At 36.1% G+C, this 14492-nt stretch overlaps 1 protein-coding gene across 2 annotated transcripts in view; it reads left to right on the top strand.

Annotated features, from left to right (window-relative positions):
• Window positions 1-14492, top strand: part of KCNH8 (potassium voltage-gated channel subfamily H member 8) — a 418936-nt gene that overhangs the window by 227926 nt on the left and 176518 nt on the right. The window lies entirely within an intron of this gene.

The following is a 14492-nucleotide window of genomic DNA, read 5'->3' as shown; positions in this document are numbered from 1 at the left end:
AAGAACACAGTAGCAAATGACCATTATAAATCCAAAGCTCCAAGTTTTGAGGATAAGAACTCATTATTTGACAAAAACTGCTGAGAAACCTGAAAAGTACTTGGGAAGAAAGTAGATATAGACCAGGATCTCATGCAATATAACTAAATATGGTTAAAATGGATACATGATTTAGACATATATGGGGAGCATGGAAAATTGTACCTGTCAGATGTAAGAATAAGGGAAGGATTTATGAGCAAATAAGAGATAGAATGGATAATTTTTATTACATTAAAATTTAGAAGGTTTTGTAGAAACAAAACCAATGCAGCCAAAATTAGAAGGAAACCAAGAAAGTGGAGAAAAATTACAGCAAACATATCTGATAAAGGCCTCAAACATATAGAGAACCAAATCAGATTTGTAAGAATTTAAGTTATTCCCCAATTGATTAATAGTCAAGGGATATGAACAGACAGCTTTCAGAAAAATATCACAGCAGTCCATAGTCATATAAAAAAATGCTCTAAATCACTAATGATTAGATAAATGAAAATTAAAACAACCCTGAGGTACCACCTCATACATATCAGATTGATTGGTCAAAATGATAGAAAAGGAAAATAACAAATATTGGATGTGATGTGGAAAATTGGGACATTAATGCATTGATGGGATAGTTATGAACTGATTCAACAATATGGAAAGCAATTTGGAACTATGCTGAAAGGGCTACAAAACTGTGCATACTCTTTGATCCAGTAATATCACTACTAGATTGATATCACAAAAAGTTTTCAAAAAAGGAAAAGGATACATGTGTACAAAAACATTTATAGCATCTATTTTTATGGTAGCAAAGATTTAGAAATAGATGTGATGTCCATCAATTGGAGAATGGCTGAACAAGTTGTGGTATATGATTGTGAAGAAATGATAAGGAGGATAGTTTCAGAAAAACCTGGAAAGACTTACACAAACTGATGCAAAGTGAAGTGAATAGAACCAGAAGAGAATTGTTTTCAGTAACATAAGTAACATCTGATGATAAACTGTGAATGACTTATCAATAATGATGAATGCAATAATACAAGACAACTCCAAAGATCTTATGATGAAAAATGCTATCCTCCTCCAGAGAAAGAACTGGAAACTAAATGAAAATTGAAGTATAATATTGTCACTTTATTTGTTTTTTGCTTTTTATGCAATATGACTAATATGGAAATATTTTGCATAATTTCACATGGATAATTGATATCATATTTCTTGCCTTCTCAGTAGTGGGGAGGGTGGGGGGGAAAGAGAAATCAGAACTCAAAAAACATTAAATGAATGTAAAATAATAATGAACTTTTAAAAAGAAATATATCTATAGATAAAGGAAGCCTATACATCTATATTTAGCTATAGATCACCATTGTCATCATGTTCAAATACAGAATTGGTAAAGATATTTGCGATTCTTCCTCATCACCAATGAAATCAATAATTACCACAAACTTCCCAGGTAAATTTATTTTTTCTTAATATTTTATTTTTTCCTAATTACATGTAAAGATAGTTTTCAACATTCATTTTTGTAAAATTTTGAATTCCTAATTTTTCTCCGTCCCCCCCAAGATAGCAAAAGGTTATTCAGTACAATCATGTTAAACATATTTCCATATGAGTCATGTTGTGAAAGAAGAAACAGAATTAAAAGAGACAACTACAAGAAAAAAGAAACAAACAAAACAAAACAAAACAAAATAACAAAAATGAAAATAGTATGCTTTGACCTGCTTTCAGACTCCATAGTTCTTTTTCTGGATGTGGAAAGAATTTTCCATCATGAGTCTTTTGGCACAGTCTTGGATCATTGTATTGTTAAGAAGAGCTAATTTTATCACAGTTGATCATCACACAATGTTGCTATTACTTTGTACAATGTTCTCCTGGTTCTGCTGCCTTTACTCAGCATCAGTTCATGTAAGTCTTTCCAGAATTTTCTGAAATCTGCCTGTTCATCATTTCTTATAGCAAAATGATATTCCATTACATTCATATACCACAACTTGTTCAGTCATTCCACAATTAATGGACATCCTCTCAAATTCCAATTCTTTGCCAGCAATAGCAACAACAACAAACTGAGATATATATATATATATATAGATATATATATATATATAAGTGGGTTCTTTTTCCTTTTTATGATATCTTAGGATATAGAACTAATAGTAGTATTTCTGTATCAAAGGATATTCACAGTTTTATAGTGCTTTGGGCATAGTTCTTAATTTGTTCTTTAGGATGGTTGGATCAGTTCACAACTCCACCAACAATGCATTAGTGTTGCAATGTTCCCTCTTCATCTCCAACATTTATCATTTTCCCTTTTTTGTCATATTAGTCAATCTAGTACCTCAGAGTTGTTTTGTTTTTCATCTTCCTAACAATCCTTTACATTGTCAGATAGATAAGTAAAGGATATTTGGTGAACCTTAAAGGTTACCCAATCTGATAACCTCAGTGTACTGTTAAGGAAACTGAGGCTCAGAAGTGTGATATTAATTACTCAGGCTCAAATAGTAGTAAGTTGTCAAACTGGACTTTGTGGTCTCCGAGGTCCCTTCCAACTCTCACATTCTCTGAACCTAGAAGATTTCTAGTATAGTTGGCAGTTACTGCCTGCTTAATTAATAAATATGAATTACAAATGAAGCTGACATCTGTTTAGCTCTCATGTCTGTGCTTCAGACTTCAAGAGAGTCATCTTTCTCTGATAAGCACAACAAAAGAAGGAAACTTGGTCAGGGTCCCTGTTTGGCAATTTCAGAATTTAATGCATCATCTTGGGATTTTCGCAGCTGCAAACTCAGGACTGTCTGGTTAATGTATGTTTTTAATTTAGGGATGTCTGTGGAATGACCTAGATATAGGTGAAAGTTTTATCCCTGAATGGCAATAGCATTGTCTGAGGCTACCTCTTAATTTTCTGTATCCCAGGGGGGTGTGGGGGGTGGGGTGAGGGTGGACAGTTTAAGAACGATGGGATGTTCAGAACTCATCTAGTCCTACCATGTCATTGTGCGATTGAAACCAACAAATCTCATTCGCTCATTAGTTCAGCAAGTTTTTTTTTTTATTATTATGTTCCCCATATGTATAGCACACTGTGTCAAGCCTTGGTGATACAAAGATGAAAAGTAAATATCTCTGCCCTCAAGCTGTTTACATTCTACATGGGTTAAAGGATGTGTACACAGTTAAGTAAATGAAAGAATTTATGAATATAAGGTCATTGGAATGAGAGAGGCTATTGACTTCTGGGAATAATAGCATTTATGTACCACTTTAAAAATTTCAAAATGCTTTACATGTTATCTCATTTAATTCTCAAAAACACATTAGAAGGCAAATGCTATTATTATCTCATTTTTAAGAAGGAAATATATGAAGGGTGTGGAGGTGTGTGGCACGGAGTAGACCATTTTGACAAAGAAAACAGGGACCAAGGAGGGAAGGTAAAGGTGGAAAGGTAGGGTGGCCCATGATTGTGAAAGGTTCTGAATATTAGTAAGAGGAGACTGAATTTCACTTGGGAGACAACAGTGAATATGTTTGAGCAAAAGAGAAATCTAACAGCTATAGAAGGACCAGAGGAAGAAAATCAGACTGGAACTTGAGTCAAAGCTATATGAAAATTGATTGAAGGAACAGGGGTTATTTGGGCTGAAAAGGAAAAGAGTCAGAGTGGACATGATAGATATCATAAGCATTTGAAGGGCCATTGTAAAGCAGAAAAATGCCTTGTCATAATGAGATTCAAAAGGAAGAACTTGGAGCAAATGGTGAAAGTTGAAAAGAGACAAATTCAATCTTGATGTTGGGGGTGGGGAAGGGGAACTTTCTAACAACTAGAGCTGTCCAAATATGGAATGATCCATTTTGGTAGGTAGTGGGTTTCCTGTCATTAGATTCCCCGTCATCAGATTTTAAGCAGAGTGTTGATGGTCATTATTTGTAAAGTATGTTGCTGAGAATCTTTTCAGGCATGAGTTGGTCCAGTAACAAGATCAACTCCAACTTTAAGAAAGCTCATCCTTGGGGCGGCTAGGTGGTGCAGTGGATAAAGCACTGGCCCTGGATTCAGGAGGACTAGAGTTCAAATCTGACCTTAGATACTTGACACTTACTAGCTGTGTGACCCTGGGCAAGTCACTTAACCCTCATTGCCCCACTAAAGAAAGGAAGGAAGGAAGGAAGGAAGGAAGGAAGGAAGGAAGGAAGGAAGGAAGGAAGGAAGGAAGGAAGGAAGGAAGGAAGGAAGGAAGGAAGAAAGATCATCCTGGAAGCACAAAAAGAGTGGGCTGAAGCACCAGAGAATTGACATGGGACTATCTTTCATTCTCAAAAAGAAATTAAGTATTGATGAATGATTATACCATAAGATATTTTATAATAATATTTTTTCACAATTGACTAAGTTTAGGCTAAGCTTACAAACATTACATTTGTTTTATGTTTAGAAGTGCTTATTTTTTTCCCTGCACATTTCCAATATGGAAGTGTGTACTAGGGGGTCAGTCTGACAAATGTGTAAACTATTACTTACAGTGGGTCAATGCTACCCAGCGACAATGTCCTCTTGATGTAATTCTTGGATGGACTACATTTCTCAAATGTTTTAAAATAAAAGAGTGATATTGCCATACGGTATTTCATTTACCATTATAGACTTAGTCAAAATGTAGGCATTCTCCCTAATGTGTCACAAATAATAACGACACAATGCGACTCAGACATATGTATGGGTTTCCAAAAGTGTTCAATAACATTAAGAAATCTAATTTAATGGAATGACTCAGGAGAAATGTAGTTATTATTGGTTGATCATTTATTACTTTTGGGGGTGGGGGTATGGGAAATTGACTTGATTCTTTAATGGATAAAAAATTAGTTTAAAAATGTGTCCTACAGGCTCATAAATGCCCCTGAAAAATAATGGCTTTGAGTTTAAATCTGAAAGGTTGGTAGGCGAGCAAGGATTTCAGCTTTGGCAGAACAGTTGGAAAAGATCTTATTCTGTGACTTATGTGTTCCTGTAAATAGAATATGGGCCAGGAGCGGGTGCTCATGAAATATGAAACAATAGCACTTTTTTGCACAAGGTAAGAAAGTTAAGGATGGAAATTTTGCTAAATTTGGAAACCAAGAAGAACAACATGAGTCCTAGATTTAGGACCCTAATGCAAGATAATTGTACTTTTTTGTCTCAATTTGGCTCTTGCTGAACAATCTGATGTATCATCTGCCTTTTGCAAGTTTATTTTCTAGTAGCACCAATGAATTACTTTATAAGGAGAAATTATTGGACTTTGCCTACATTTCAAATTTAAATCACTAGAGCTGGGATTTGTAATTAAAATAATTTGGTTTTTCATTAAGTGGGGGGACATGGCGAATAGACATGTCTTCAATGCAATGAAAAATAAAACAACTTATTATTATTACTTACTATTATTATTTATTTCTAGTTTCAGAAAACACAGGTCTTACAGACTTCTATCCCTAGGAAAAATTGATGTTGGATCATTAAACTCATTGAACATTTATTGAGATCTGGTGTAGATTCTTCAGTTCAACAAATATTAATTCCCTCTACATATAAGGCTTGACAATAAGCATGGTGCATGCAAAGACAGAATCAAAATGATCCCTGCATTCTGTGAATATACCTTCTACTAGGGGATACAACATTGCACAGTCAAGAGAGTGCTGGATTTTGAGTTCTAGGATGTGAGTTCTAATCACACCTTTGCCACTTTCTACTCAGGTGATCTTGAGTCAATCCCTTCCTTTCTCCAGACATTTGTTACTTCATTTTGGGGGGGGGGGCAGGGCAATGGGGGTTAAGTGACTTGCCCAGGGTCACACAGCTAGTAAGTGTCTGAGGCCGGATTTGAACTCAGGTACTCCTGAATCCAGGGCCGGTGCTTTATCCACTGTGCCACCTAGCTGCCCCTGTTCCTTCATTTTTAAAATAATGGAGTTGGAGGATTACCTCAATGGTAGGTTGTAATGGAGATTCATTTCATGTAGAGATTGAACTACATGACTGCTGAGGTCCCTTCCCAACTTGAAAATACTATGAGTAGGTGGAGCAACTAGTGGCATGGTAGATAAAGCACTAGCTCTGAAGTTGAGAGGACCTGAGTTCAAATCTCACCTCAGACACTTACTAGCTGTGTGACCCTGGACAACTCACTTAACCCCGATTGCCTTAAAATACCCAGGGCCATCTCCAGTTTTCCTGGGATATAGAGATAGAGATCTCTTAGGGGCAGCTAGGTAGTATAGTGGATAGAGCACCGACCCTGGTTTCAGGAGGACCTGAGTTCAAATCTGGCTTCAGACACTTTACATTTACTAGCTGTGTGACCCTAGGCAAGTCACTTAACCCCAATTGCCTCACCAAAAAAAAAATAGATATAGATATCTATTGCCACTGGAACCCAATGGCTCTGGATGAGAGAGTGATGTTGGTGACATTGCATAGCCCTCCCTCACTTAAATCCAATTCAGTGCAAGTCATGACATTTCTCCAATGTCCTGATCCTTTTTGAGAATGAAGGACAAACAACAAGAATAATTATGACTAGATGACCTCTAAGTTCCCTTTTCAGTGCTAAGTCTAGGATACCTAATATATATAAAGGTATTTGGGGTTAGGACAAAAACTTAAAACTAACACTTCCTAACTCTAAGGTCAATTCTCTCTCTATTATCTTGATTTTCGTATACAAAGCAACAGAGAACTTTTTATGGAGGTAGAGAACATTCACAGGTGGACAGAAGAGGCCCCTAACAGGAGGTAGGTCCTAGCTGTGCTGGGAAACAAGACTGAGAATCTAAAAGCTACCCATGTGAATGGGGGAAAGACAAGGAATAGTTACAGATTAACAAAACTCAAGAATAATCTAGTAAATCAGCTGAGTGACTTGGCAGCCTCACCACCAATGGCAATATCCTTGCTGTCAAATGTCCCTATTATACTTGGATGATAGTTCCTGGATATAAGGATCCTCTGCCATATCCATGAGCAAGAGGACAGTGCTGCAGATCTAGCCTAATTGGGCAATAAGTACACTGTGCATTCTAATCATCAGGTAATAAGAAATTCATTGTATGATCAAAGGAGACATCTTTTAGGACGGGGAGACTTCTGAATATTTGTAAACAGAAAGGAATTAGAGAAAAGTGTCCTGAGGAATATAGATATAGATATAGATATATAGATCTATATCTATAGATAGATAGATAGATAGATAGATAGATAGATAGATAGATAGATAGATAGATAGATAGATAGATAGATAGGAGGAAATGAGGAGTTAGTGAGGTGGACAGAGGACAAAATGGAAAAAATCCAAGAGGGAGGAACTAAGGTCCCATAGAAAACAGAAGGAGATAAGATCAAAAGTACAGATTTCTACTTTTTGTCTATATAAACAGGAAGTAAATATATCTCTTTTTTCTTTTTTTTTTTTTAGTGAGGCAATTGGGGTTAAGTGACTTGCCCAGGGTCACACAGCTAGTAAGTGTTAAGTGTCTGAGGCCGGATTTGAACTCAGGTCCTCCTGAATCCAGGGCCAGTGCTCTATCCACTGGGCTATCTAGCTGCCCTATAAATATATCTTTTAAGACAGGATGCAGTGAATGAAGTTACAGAACAATTTAAGATGAAGAAGACCGATCTATGAAGACACCTCCCATTAGATTCATCATAGAATTATAAGATCCATAGAGGTGATCCAGATCATCCTCTCATTTTACAGATGAAGAAACTGAGTAACAGAGAAGTAATTAGCCCCTTAAGCCTCCACACAATATGAAATAGATCTGTGATTTGAACCAAAGTCTTCTGATTCCAAGTCCAGTGTTTTTTCCCATTGTGCCTAGATGTTCAGAAAGAAATCTAAACAAGCTGCGAACTAAGAGGAATGTTTTCTATTCACCATTAGAGTAGATATAAGGTATACAAAAGGGGGGTGGGAATTTCCTAAAAAAGGATCAAAATGGGATTGTTCCAGGCCTATGGGTTAAGGAGTAAGAAAGCAAAATGCTGGGAGTAGGAGGTAGAAATAAGCAACGTGTGTGGGTGAGTAGGAGTTGATGTGGAAAGTGAAGTGATGGGGATAAGTATTTCAATTCTATGCACACCGCAACAGGGAAACTAATGAAGGCATCTGCGGGGGAGGGTAATGCATAGCAGTTGACAAAGATTGTTTTTTTAACTCGGGTGCAGGGTGTTAAACTGACTGGAAAGGAGACATTAGCAGCAGAGAGGCAAGTGAGAAGATAATGTTTGTTTTGATGTGTTTAAGACACTGAAAGATCATACTTTCCTACAGTACCTTATGAAAGAGGTGCTTCTGTGTAGGTTCACACATATTGCACACTCCTCCCTACAGAAAAAAAAAAAGTAATGTTCCAGCAATTGCCTACAATCATATGACGGGTTCAGAAATGTACTGTTTGAATGTACTGTGAGGTATTTGGATTTTGAAACACAATATCAGCTCTTCCCAAAAAGTTAGACTTCTAGATAATGAAAGAGAAGTGATTCTTATGGTCATTAGAGATGTAAGAAGACAGAAAATAAAAGAGGAACTGGTGGTGGGCACTTGTAGGGATTTAGATATTCAGACACATCAAGCACTGCCTTAGTCTAGACAAAGGTGACAAACTTGAGAATTAAAAGAGGATTCAGAGGCCATTCAGCATAACCCACTTTCCAGAAAGAATTCCCAGCATAGCAGTGGAGAAGTGGACATCTTGCATCATCTTGAAGACCTCCAATGATGATTAACAGATCATCTTCCCAAGTTCTTTATTCTCATAACTCATGCAAATGAAACCCTAGCTTTGGAAGACATTTGTCTTCATCAGTGGCCAGAAGCCCAAACCATAAACAATGCAGATGAGGACGAACTATATTTTTACTGCTCAGGAACAGAACAAAGACCAAAAATCAATCAATGAACACTTATTAAATACTTACTGCACTAAGTGCTGGGCATACAAATACAAAAATGAAGCAGTCCCCTTCCTCAAGGAGTTAACATGATATCTTGGAAAACAACACATGAGAAATACATTTTCTTTTCAGATCTGGAATGAACCTTAGAGACGTGGAAATCCAAGTCTCCAATTCACAGATGAGGAAGCTGGGACTCAAAGAACTTAAAATAGGCTTCCCTAATAGGGTCACACAGCAAAGCAGCAGCAAAGCCAGTTCTCTCTTTCCTAGTTTCTTACCTCTACCGAGAGTTCTTTGTAAGCTTGTTTTCTTTTTTTTTTTAATATTTTGATCATTTTATTTCAACATAATTGGTTTACTTTGTGATCCTCTAAATTTCATTTTATGCATTTTAAAACATTATTCTTAGAATGACTCCAGAAGCTTCTCCAAACTGATAGTCAAAGGGGTCCATGACACAAAAATGTCAAGAGCCCTTGCCCTGTTTCTCCTCTCCACTCGTATTTCAATATGTTACATTACAAATACTATTAGCAATCAGTTGACATTCAAATGTTGTCAGAAACTTATGTGGAGTCAAGTTGACTAATAGAATTTTCCAGAAGCCATCTACAAACCTAATGACAGGAAAAGGAATGCATTTGTATCAGACATAGTTAGAACAGTCCTGAAGAAAGCATCTTTGTCTTCAGATAGACAATACATGGGCATTACAATATGCAGCTATTAGCCCAGCAGACTTCTCAGTCAATCAGTCAACAAGCTTTTATTAAACACCTACTCTTTCTAGGCACTGGGAACACAAGGATAAAAATGAAACAGTCCCTGCCCTCCAGGGACTTACATTCTGTCAACTCAAGATATAATGGGAATGTTTCTGTCAGACATGAAAGCAAGAAAAAATTCTAAGGTAGTCAAATATTCATTTGAGGGGACAATAGTTTTACTATGCATATAAAAAGGTCATATTTAACTAATGTCTATGTTTTCATAAAGGTTTTTGTGATTAATCTGTAATCATAAAAAAGTAATAAGGCTTCATAATTCTAATGAATAAGAAGTAGAGAAAATATCATCCATTCACACTGTTTACCAGATGGATTGGTTAGATTCTGTACACTATAGTATGATCCATCTGGAAATCATCAGAAAATACTGTAGGATTTTACTTTTTTGTTGAATATGCTTCATTTTAAGTGTTAAAAAATTTAAGGTTGGTAATTTATTTGGAATAAATTAACATACTCATACACCCCTCTGCTCTGGAACAATAATGTTTTTGCAGGTGGGAAGGAAAGTCAAAAGTATTATAAACTATAGTTGTATTTTTTTTTTCATATCTTCAAATGACAATCTAATAGTCTGAACTCTAAATGTGAGATTTATGTGCAGTGCTCAACAGGTTGATATGCTACTTAGGAAGTAACTCCTATCCATGTTTGATATTTTGATGACAAATCAAAGCAGAATATAGAAGGAAATTTCAGCTAAATGATTCTACAAGTTATTCTCCAAAAGGCAAATTAAATAGTTTGGTGGGGTTGAATTCATTGTGCACCCCAGCTTAAAAAGTGGCAGAATTTCATGAAACAATTTTGTCAACTTGTAGAATTCATGATGATTGCATGGAAGGAGAATCTCTACAAACCTGGCTGTAATTTATGTGCCAACAATCTGATGTAGCAAAAAACTGAATTTGGAATCAAAGGTCTTGGGCTCAAATCATAGCTTAGTTGTTTACTTCTTTAATTAATTTGATCAGGTTATTTAATCTTTCTGCATCTGTTTTTTTTTTCCGTAAAATATTTTGTGGAAAAATTCTGTAAAATAAGAGACTTGGATTAAATGTCTTATAAGAACACTTGCAGCTCCATATCTCTGATCCTAGAATAAAAAGATCCTAGGAAGAACTTACTATGATCTTCTCAATGAAATTCATATATGATAATACTTGGTAATTTCAATACATGAAGGAATATGTTGGAAAACATCATTTGAGATTAAGAATGAAGGAAGCTACAGACCTTATTCATAAGCTCATATCACTGATATCACTAATCCTCTCTGAAAGAAGATCATTAAAAACACAGGAAATGTAAAACTCTAAAAGATGTCACAAAAGTAAAACAAAATGTATTTAAACAGATGTAAAATGAGTAGCTAATGATAGAGAAATCAATTTAGAATTATTTATCTATATTGTTAGGTTAATGGTTGGTTAGACCAAAGGTGAAATATTGACAAACACACACATATGGCACAATATGCAAGCATAAATCCAAGTTATTTAATAAGCTATTGACTGAAAAATTGTAAGTGAATAAAAGTAAGGACATTCGATCTGATTATTACCATATCTTATGAAAATTTATTTGCTGTTAAAAACCAACATGACAGGAAAGCCAAAAGAACTCAGCCAGCCATTTCAATTCCTTGGCAGGCAAAGATCTGTGGAAGCCAAAGGCAACACCAGTTTAAAGTATGAGCACATTTTGCTAACCATCATGAGCAGGGGATATGGAAACATAATGAGTAATACCATCTCACTACATAGCAAGCAATAATAAAGGAGAAAATAAGCCAACAGAAAGATTGACATGAGAGTCAGCTAAACCAGATCCTCCTGAAAAAATAAATAATTGATACTGATGAGAACAGATGTGAAATGGAATGAATCTACTGTCATAACTATAGCAATCTTTTATCCTCATTGAAGTTAGGAAAGCCACTCATTTGAGTCCTCAGCAATTCATTAATCTATGTACTTATATTAAGAAGTAGAGTTGGGGCAGCTAGGTGGCCCAGTGGATAGAGCACTGGCCCTGGAGTCAGGAGGACCTGAGTTCAAATCCAGCCTCGGACATTTAACACTTCCTAGCTGTGTAACCCTAGTCAAGTCACTTAACCCCAATTGCCTCACCAAAAAAAAAAAAAAAACAATTAAAAAATAAAAAAAAAGAAGTAGAGTTGACATTTAGTGAAAGGAATTTGCATAATTAGCAGGGCAGAAGAAATACAGGGGAAAAAATCTATACCAAAGATAACACTATTTAAAAAGTAGTCAAGGATCAATTTTCAGAGTATCTCAAAGACAGAGAAAGGTTCTTTTTGCAGATAATTATATATGGGTATACATACATAAGAGTCACAAAGATAGGGAAAATGTATGACCAAAGGGCATTGTATAAAGGGGCAGAAAATGTAGGAATCATATGGGATCAAGTATGGCTATAGAAAGGCCATGCATGGGGCAGGTAGGTGGTACAGTGGATAGAGTACTGGCACTGGAATCAGGAACACCTGAGTTCAAATCCAGCCTCAGACACTTACTAGCTTTCAAACTCTGGGCAAGTGATTTAAACCTTATTACTCAAAAAACAAACAAACAATGCATGCTTTCACTGCTTGTTAGTCACTAAGGTTGTTTGGTAATTCCATTATAATGTTCTTAATGGGTCTGATACCAAACTATTATGCTATCTCCTTTTGGTGTTGATTTTGTAGTGTCACCTGATCTCACCAGGATTGTTGATGATTTCTGAATGTAAAGTGATGGCTGGATGTTGATGCTAGCTTCTTGGCATGATAGCATCTGCAAGCATTGTTACCTACCACTATTTTCTGGGCTTCATCTCTTGAAGTACACATGCTAGTCAACTCAGCTCCAGTTAGTTATGGCAGTTATGGTAGAGTGACCAGAAACCCTCCCCTGGACATGAGCAGGCATAGCCAACCAACAAAAATCAAACAATTTTTCCTCAAACAATAATTATTTTCTTTTGATTCCTATGCTCAGGGTAAATATTACATTCCTCTGTCCCAGACAGTCATCTGACTTACTGCTGGAAATCCCCAAGATCTTCTCTGGAATAGCAAGTAAAACTTGAATTTGAGCCAAAACCAAAAGGAGGCAGTCATTCTTCTTCACCTACCTATTCTCCATTGCTGCCTTTATCATGTATTTCAGTGAATACCAAACCCCAGTGCTTTGATGCTGTATTTTAGCCATTAAAAAAGCTCTACAGTATCTTTACACAAGATCCAGTTATGTGTTTATTATTTGATTCCAATGAAAATTTGACAGTAAGACAAAACACAAGCTTAAAGACGTTACTCCAACAAAGCATTCTGATATTCTACAAAATTTCTTTTTCCATGGAACCACAGAGATAACTAAATTCAATAACTTTCTGATTTGCAATATCAAAAGAAGAATAAAACAGAGATGTATGCTTACAGTCATGGGAGGAAAGATGGGGGTTCTTAGGTATTCCTCAGTAAAGAATCACACTCTCAGACACAGTCCAATTAGAATTAAAAATGATTTTTTATTTGGTCCTAGAAAAAGTGAAAAAGGGGTAAGTCAAAGACTTCACCCCTGGGGAAATATTCTCCTTCCAGAACAGAAGGAATGCAAATGCTTTTATAGAGGATCATCTATCCTCAGGATTCCAGCTGAAAATGGAAAGTGGGGTGGGAAAAGTCTGGATGCTTGTCATATTTCTGAGAGTTGGGGGGGATTCTTTTTATTAAAAAAATAATTAAGATTGTCCTGACCTTTGGTGTTATCTCTATCTCCTAGCTTCAATCAGGTAGTAGCCACACCTAATTGACTTTCCTGCTATAGAATTTTACCTCCCCTCACTTCTGTCCTGAAACCTAGTTATTCATTCTAAACTTTAGTAGTGCCTTGATTCTTCAATATGTCTGTCCTATCATCTGGTCATCTTTGGTTGTGCTTCTCACAGGATAAACTTCTTCTGATTTATCCTAAGCCCCATGTCACTTACCAAGGATATTCATCCCAATTATGGAAAATTTAAAACACAAAATATATTTGGAAGAAGGATTCCCAATAGTTGAGTTGTTCTTCCATGTTCATATAGGCTAATGGTGTCAAACTGTAATAGAAATGGGGACCACTAAACTCTACATAAGGATCTCTACATTTTGCACTGACTAAGAAAACAACATCAACATCTTCTATGTTCCATTGTATTTTTATTCATTTTGTTAAATATTTCCCAAAGTCAACTTAATCTAGATCAGGCAGCCTGTCCTTCCCTACCACCACCACCAAACAAGTTACATATTTAACACCTCTGCTACAGGCAGTTGTAATTATGCTCATTTCAATGAGCCCCAGAACACTACAGGTCTTTTAAATTTTTATATCCATGACATCATAAGAGATATGCCCACAGGGGCAGCTAGGTGGCACAGTGGATAAAGCACTGGCCCTGGATTCAGGAGGACCTGAGTTCAAATCTGGCCTCAGACACTTGACACATACAAGCTGTGTGACCCTGGGCAAGTCACTTAACCCTCATTGCCCTACGAAAAAAATAATAATAAATAAGAGATACACACTGAGAAAACCAAAGTGCTATCAACTTGCCATCAAAGACTTTTTTTTTTAACAATTATATTCTCCCAGGGATGTTATACCCCTGTAAATCAAGGAATGCCATCATTTCCAATT

The sequence above is a fragment of the Dromiciops gliroides genome, chromosome 5 (assembly GCF_019393635.1).
Source record: "Dromiciops gliroides isolate mDroGli1 chromosome 5, mDroGli1.pri, whole genome shotgun sequence".
NCBI classification, from domain to species: Eukaryota; Metazoa; Chordata; class Mammalia; order Microbiotheria; family Microbiotheriidae; genus Dromiciops; species Dromiciops gliroides.
The sequence above is the reverse complement of the archived record's forward strand: the minus strand, read 5'-3'. Positions and strand labels throughout refer to the sequence as shown.